Genomic DNA, 7,500 nt, shown 5'->3' with positions numbered 1-7,500 from the left:
CTAAGTACTTGGTCGGGTTCGAGAGAGGCGCAATCGCCCGGAGTTAGGCGAGTAGACGCTTTCAGTGCGACCACCCGTGCTCCCAACTGAGCTTGCCGCTGCCGACAGAGGCCCGGGAGCGTGCTGTCGTGGTGTTGCCGGCGGGAGACAACACGCGGCCACAAACAGTGACCGGGCAGCTCCAACGCCAGCGCCACAGGGGGGCAGAGCCCCACTTGGGTGCCAAAGCGAACTCTCCCAGCACAGCGCACGCGCCAACACATCCGCACAGCTGCGATACAAACCACCTGCGAGAACCGCGGGGGCGACCGAGCAGCAGACGGCGTCGCGGCGCCGAGTGCCGGGCGGCGGCGCATCCTCAACGCACACAGTCCTCAATCGGACCAGCACACTGCAGATGTCCACCGCGCTTCGCACCGGGCCCGCGAGGACCCACTTTGGCCGCACGGCGCCGCGCGCTGGGTGCGCCGGCGCGCAGCTGCGCCGCCTGCCGCGCCAGTCGGCCGGCGCGCCTGCCACTGGGCGCCCCCACCAGGCGGCTGTAGCGCGTGCGCCCACGCAGCGCGCGGCCAGCACGCCGGGCGCTGCCCCCGCAACGGCCGGGGACGGTCCCACCCAGCCACCGCCGCGTATCGCTTCATACCCACATGCCCACTCACGTTCGTGGGTATGACGGGTGTCGCTGAAGCAACCGGTTAATAGCTGTACCGATCGTCGCTATCAACGATTCACCTGCAGCGTGAACAACCGCTCAACAACGGATTTCCAGTTCATTTGCGTAACGTGGGCAGCAAACGTAGACGTCCATCTACATTTGCTAATTCAACGAGTCTTGCATGCCTGGCTGTTAAGTGTCACGACACGCTACATCAGCACACATACACGCTGCGACGTGTGCAGGAGAGAACACGTGAAAGATGGCCCGCGTACGTATGCGAATGCCATTGCACAGCTGCGAAGCTGATTAAACACGCAAACACCTGACCGACGAGCTAGAGGAGACAGGGAGGGGGGGGGGGGGCGATATACATCCTATAGCAGTACACATTACAGTGGATAGCGGGACCATGTGGAAAGAACGCAACACTCGCAACATGTTGTGAGGGTACGCACCGTAACATGAAACAATACGCAGGACACCAGAGAGTGCGTGCGCTGATCTATGTTGAGAGGGTTGCGATTCGGCAACGCTACATGAATTTCTCGATTCATATAACAATTAAGAGGGCAGGTTCAGGCCCAACATAGGTTAGGTTAAGGCCCAACATAGGTTAGGTTAAGGCCCAACATAGGTTAGGTTAAGGCCCAACATAGGTTAGGTTAAGGCCCAACATAGGTTAGGTTAAGGCCCAACATAGGTTAGGTTAAGGCCCAACATAGGTTAGGTTAAGGCCCAACATAGGTTAGGTTAAGGCCCAACATAGGTTAGGTTAAGGCGCAACATAGGTTAGGTTAAGGCGCAACATAGGTTAGGTTAAGGCGCAACATAGGTTAGGTTAAGGCGCAACATAGGTTAGGTTAAGGCGCAACATAGGTTAGGTTAAGGCGCAACATAGGTTAGGTTAAGGCGCAACATAGGTTAGGTTAAGGCGCAACATAGGTTAGGTTAAGGCGCAACATAGGTTAGGTTAAGGCGCAACATAGGTTAGGTTAAGGCGCAACATAGGTTAGGTTAAGGCGCAACATAGGTTAGGTTAAGGCGCAACATAGGTTAGGTTAAGGCGCAACATAGGTTAGGTTAAGGCGCAACATAGGTTAGGTTAAGGGATGGTGTATGAGGGGGGAGGGGACGAGGTTCGTTCATAGTGATGATGGTAAGTGGACGCTTGAGGCACCCTGAGATGTGTCACGTCAAGATGCACCTTTGGCTCAGGGGGGGTGGCGCGCCGGTTCTGTGGGTGTGGCAAGTGAGTGGCAGACCTGTGTCTTTCATTCCTGCCATTGTTTCTATGCTGTGACACAAGCCAGTGTGGTGGTGTTGGTTGCACCCCTGTGTAGGACATGTGTCAGTGTTGGTGGCTTATCTGAGTAATGATGGTTGTTGGAAGAGTGAGATATTCTGTTTTTGGGGTGGACGTCCTGGTTTTGTTATCATAGTGTGAATGGTGTAATGTGGCGGAGAGGATGCACTGGACGTTGTTCCATGCCGGTGCGTAGATAATGTGTGTGTCGGTTACAGCCAGAGAGTAGTGTGTGATAGAGTATCTGGGTGACGTGTAGTTCACATTGTGTGCATCGACTGTCAGCATGTATAGGGACAGTTGGATGTCGTATGTCATCTATATTCCGATGGCTCTGCATCTATTAGTAATCAGCGCCATGTATCAGTTTAATCTGGTTGCAGGCACGTGGTGTTCTATCTCTGTACAGTAGTAGAGGTGCAACTGCACTACGTAGCTACCGCTTGCGGCAGCTTTCCCCGGTGTATGGTATATGATTATCAGCAATGAGTCGATTAGTGACAACTGGTCGTGTGACAACGTCACATGTCTGCAGGTGGGATACGCTACGCCCTGCCTGTGGGCGCTCGGACCGTCATTACCCGTCTGCGTAATATATTGCAGAGTGCTTTTAGCCATTGCCAGAGTCTTTGCGACTGCGAGTGCAACGCCCATTGGGACGGACATGGTTGGGGCGCTTCCTAGCTGATCGCTCAGCATCGGAATCTGTACTGTGAGCACGCAATCGCGCACAGACTTAGAGCATGTGTAGGGACAACAACATTTTTTTTTTTTTTTTTTTTTTTTTTTTTTTTTTTTTTTTTTTTTTTTTTTTTTTCAACATTTATTGTACATACATTGCCCACTTACTAACACTTATGCGTGGGCGTGCTACGTAACTAAACAGAGCTACATTTTACAAAAGTGGTTACATGTAAAATACAAAACAAAAACAAAAGCAGCTCTACTGCATTACAAAATAAGAACGGCCTCTTAGCCTCTCTGGGCTAACCCCAGAGAGTTGCCCGCCCCTAGCCACGAGGAGGCGGGCCGCTACTAATCTAACAGAAACCACTGCTGAATGATTTCTTAGCTCCCACTGCCACCCCTTCTGAACATCTGATTCTATTAATTAAGAGGTTATATACAAAAGAACTTAAATACTAACATCACTCTTGTGCTATACTTAACCACAGTAAAACAATACTAGTGAGAGGCAACCAAGCAAACAACACAAAAGCTGACATACCTCAATACAAAACACAAAGGTGACTTCTTCACCTTTGCCTCCCACTTTTAGCACCTACCACATCCAGCGGCCAATCCCCAGGCGGACCGAATAATCACCATTCCTGGGGCGGACCAGCTGGTTCTTACACCACTGATAGTCCACAATCAGTTATTAGTTATACAATGCCATTCATTCGTAATTGGTACAACCGCTGAGCCTCCTTAGACACTGCATTAACCATCTTAGAGAACAGTTTAAAGTACTCTTCATTGCTCAGAATTCCAACTATGTCATATTCTGGTAAAAGCTGTCTCTCAACTGAAGCAACTTGCTCGTATAAGGGGCACTGAAATACAACATGCTCTGGTGTACCGTGAGGGAACCCACAGTCACACCCCGGCGTCAGCCGCTTCCCTATACGGTGGAAATACTCCGGGTAGGGACCATGACCAGTCAGGAAGTGTACTATGCCCTGAGAGGGCCGTATGATCTTATTCTTCAGGCGCTCCCTGACGTCGGGAATAAAGGAATAAACCCTTCTCCCAGTATCCGAGCGATTCCATTCCTCCTGCCAGATATTAAGTAATTCATTTTTGATTAATTTAACACTCGTCAGGGGCGCTCCCATTATGTCACGTACCCGCTCAATATCTTGTTTTCGCAGCCAATAAAAGGCTGCCTGTTGTCTAATAATCAGATCTAAAGGGCATAACCCCATGATAATCAACAATGCGTCAGTAGGACTGGTGCCAAAGGCACCAATACATCGTAACAATATGTTTCTTTGAATTCTCCTGACTGCCATAGCCGGCCTCACCAGGGTCAATCTGTGGGCCCACACGCTCGCTCCATAGCCAACAATCGGAGCCAACACACAGTTATGATACAAATGAATTGCTTTCGCCGGTAGGTGAAAGCGCCTGTGTCCTATTGTTATTAATTTATTAAACAGGGCTAAAGATCTAGCTGCTACCTGCTCTATATGAACATTAAAACTCCAGCGTTCATCCAGGTATACACCCAGATAACGCGCTGAACGTTGTCTTGAAACAAAAACATTATCGATCCTTACAGTTGGATCTCTATTGAGCCTCCCTTTTAACAACATGTATGCTGATTTCTGTGGTGCAACAGTTAATTTACACCGATTGCACCACTCTTGTAATATCTCCACGGCCTGTCTTACTTGTTCTTCCATTGAGGCTCGAGAATTACCTTCCACCAAAATGACCAGATCGTCCGCATAGGCCACGACACCCAGCACTGATGTGTCCCTCTGCAAGGTGTTAAGCAGAGACTCCATATTTATGTCCCAAAAAACTGGACCGAATACCGATCCCTGGGGACAACCCCGGGTGATCCTTTTGGACACAACAGTCCCAGGAGCCGCGATCCTGGCTAGTCTGTTATCACAGTAGGCCTCCAAACAACCATATAGCAGCCGAGGACATCCTATCTCCCGCAAAGAAGAGAAGAGAGCCGGCCACCACAGGTTGTCAAAGGCCCCTGAAATGTCCACCATTATCCCCAGAACATACTTAGCACTGGCTGTGTGGACAGTCCGGGCTACCTCGTTGATCGCATCCTGGGTGGAGCGACCCTTCCGGAACCCGAACTGCCGATCGCTCATGCCATGCAGAGCTCTGTGACTTAGTAATCTGTCGGTGAGCAGCTTCTCAAAGGCTTTGCCCAGTACATCCAGGAGACAAATCGGTCTATATGACTTTGGCAGCTGAGGATCTTTGTCAGGACCTTTCTTTATAATTACTACCTCTGCAATCTTCCACCTCCTGGGATACACCCGTAGTTGTAAACAGGTGTTATAGATCTTGGCCAGTTCCGGAGCAAGCTGCGGTGCCAGATACTGCAGAATCTCAGAGGGAATCCCATCCGGACCTGGAGCTTTTCTTCTGGCGAAGGAATGGAGTACCGCCACCACTTCCTCAACAGAGAAAGGATAGACATGTACATCATTATTGTATTCCTCCCTCATTGTCCGGCGTATATCACGTTGGACCTCTGTATCTTCATCTTCTTTGTCATCCGGCAATAAAATGTCCAGCAGAACACTTGCTGTTTCTTCCCAAGTTGTAGTATGTCTTCCATCCAGGCGTAACGTAGACAACATAGTCGGCGATCTAATTTTCTCCCTGGCCAGTTTATATGGGACCCCCCAAGGGTCCATTCCCAGCTGATCTTTGACAAAGTTTTCCCACGACTGCCTGCGAGTCCTCTGTATCAATGACTTATATCTCTCTTTCAGGCGACGATATATCTGTAGATGATAATTCCGCTCTTCCAGGGCAAAGCTTCTTTGATAATTGCTCCGTGACCTTCTGACAGACCGCTTAAGCGCAGTCAGTTCTGGGGACCACGGAGTAGACTGCCTTCGAACAAACCTCGCCACCTGAGGAACCGCCGCAACAATTGCGGCCTCAATCGCCGTGACAATACTATCTACTGCTTCTTCCACTTCCTCAAAACCAAGATTGGGTCTCAACTCAGGCGGACGGAATTCCCGCGCTAGTCGCCCCCAGTCCGTCTTCAGATAATTATGTCGTACTTCCCAAACGCCAGTCTCCCCGTGGACCTCAGTGTCATAGTCAAAAAAGATGCAGTTATGATCACTGATAGTTAAATTACTAATAACACACCAATTACTTACATGAGGGGCTGCACGCAACGTAGCTAGAGTAACATCAATATTAGAAACTGCCCCCGCCCTACCAGAAAAGGTAGGTGGGTTGCCTGGTTGATTCAGCACCACTAAGTGGGCTTCCATTACCAAATTCTCCAATTCAGAACCTCGTTCATCCAATTCCACACTGTGCCACATAGGAGACTTAGCATTTGCGTCCATACAAACAATCACAGGATGACCTTCTAAAGTTCTTAAAATCCAAGTCAACTGCTCCATGAAAATTGTAATATGCTGCCGAAACTGACAGTATATGTTCACAATGTACATACTATGTGACAACAAGTTCAATTGGACAACAGTGACATGTTCATTGCAGAACTGATATAGAATTGTAGTTTTAATCATCTTATTTAGTACCACGATTGCACTCATGGGGTTCTCCCCTGAGAACGCCACTTGCGCAACCGCGGGAAATCCCGGGACCCGACCAGCACAGGAACCCGGCTCTTGCATAATTATTACATCCAAGTTCTCTTCCTCTGAAATCTTTCTAAGCTCTTGCGTAACCGTATGGCTACGCATAGCATTAACTTGCAGCATTCTAAACCTCCCCATTATCCAGGGGGATAGAAAACGTGTAACCGACTGGCGGGCCAAGGTTTGGACAGATCACAAACATTACGGCCATACATTTTGACCATTTCCTTAAAAATTTTCTCGAGGTCAAATTTGCGACCTCTTCGTACATATACTTGATCCACCAAATTCTTTAATTTTTCCGTTTCAGAGGGGATGTTTGCCGCCTCCAGCTGGATACAATCCACATCTTCCAAAGATGGGAATGTTATGTCATCTCCATAATCATGTGCCCTACGAACAAGTTGCGTCAATGCAACCGTTAGCAGGCCTGGCTCTTCCAATCTTGAAAGCCGCAGCAAATCCTCAAAATCCTTATATACATTGCCAGGTCCGACTGCTTTATACAAATTACCAAAACTACTACCACTACTACTATCACAACCACCACTACTATTTACATTATTTACATTAAGCTCAACTTCTCTTACATTAACACTATCTACATTTTCCACAATTATGCCACCATCAGTTCGTATACAAGACGTATTCACACCCTTTTCTTCGCCCTTCACCGCCTCCTCCACCGCAGCCTCCGACAGCCGGCATGTTAGCCGGCCCAGAGCTTCATCCAGTTCGACCTCGGCTTGGACACCGACGTCCACCATCAGATGACTTACAGACCCGGAAGGGTCCGGAAGGTCGACCAGAGATCCTGTGGAAAGAGCTTTACTAATAAGCCTGCCCCGCTCAACATCTCTTTTAACTTTACTTGGTGATTTTTTCCTTGGCACCTTAAGGGTCGCCATAGTCCGTCCTTTGAATGATTCTATCTAGGAACATTCTGTAAGTGGGGCAATCTTTAGGACCTCCACATTTCTTCCCTCTCTTTTTGCATGGCACACAAATGGGTGGACCGTCTCTCTGTGAACAATCCTTTCTCTCATGCCCCGCCTGCCCACAATGGGCACACACGGCTTGGACCTCACCACAATATTTGTTAGTGTGATTTAAGTCTTGGCATTTAGTGCACCTAGGTACCGACAAATAATCCTTAATATTTAACGCGGAGTAACCCACATACAGTCTACCAATCCTTGTTAGAAGTTTCC

The sequence above is a fragment of the Schistocerca nitens genome, chromosome 7, assembly GCF_023898315.1.
Source record: "Schistocerca nitens isolate TAMUIC-IGC-003100 chromosome 7, iqSchNite1.1, whole genome shotgun sequence".
In the NCBI taxonomy this organism is placed as follows: Eukaryota; Metazoa; Arthropoda; class Insecta; order Orthoptera; family Acrididae; genus Schistocerca; species Schistocerca nitens.
The sequence above is the reverse complement of the archived record's forward strand: the minus strand, read 5'-3'. Positions refer to the sequence as shown.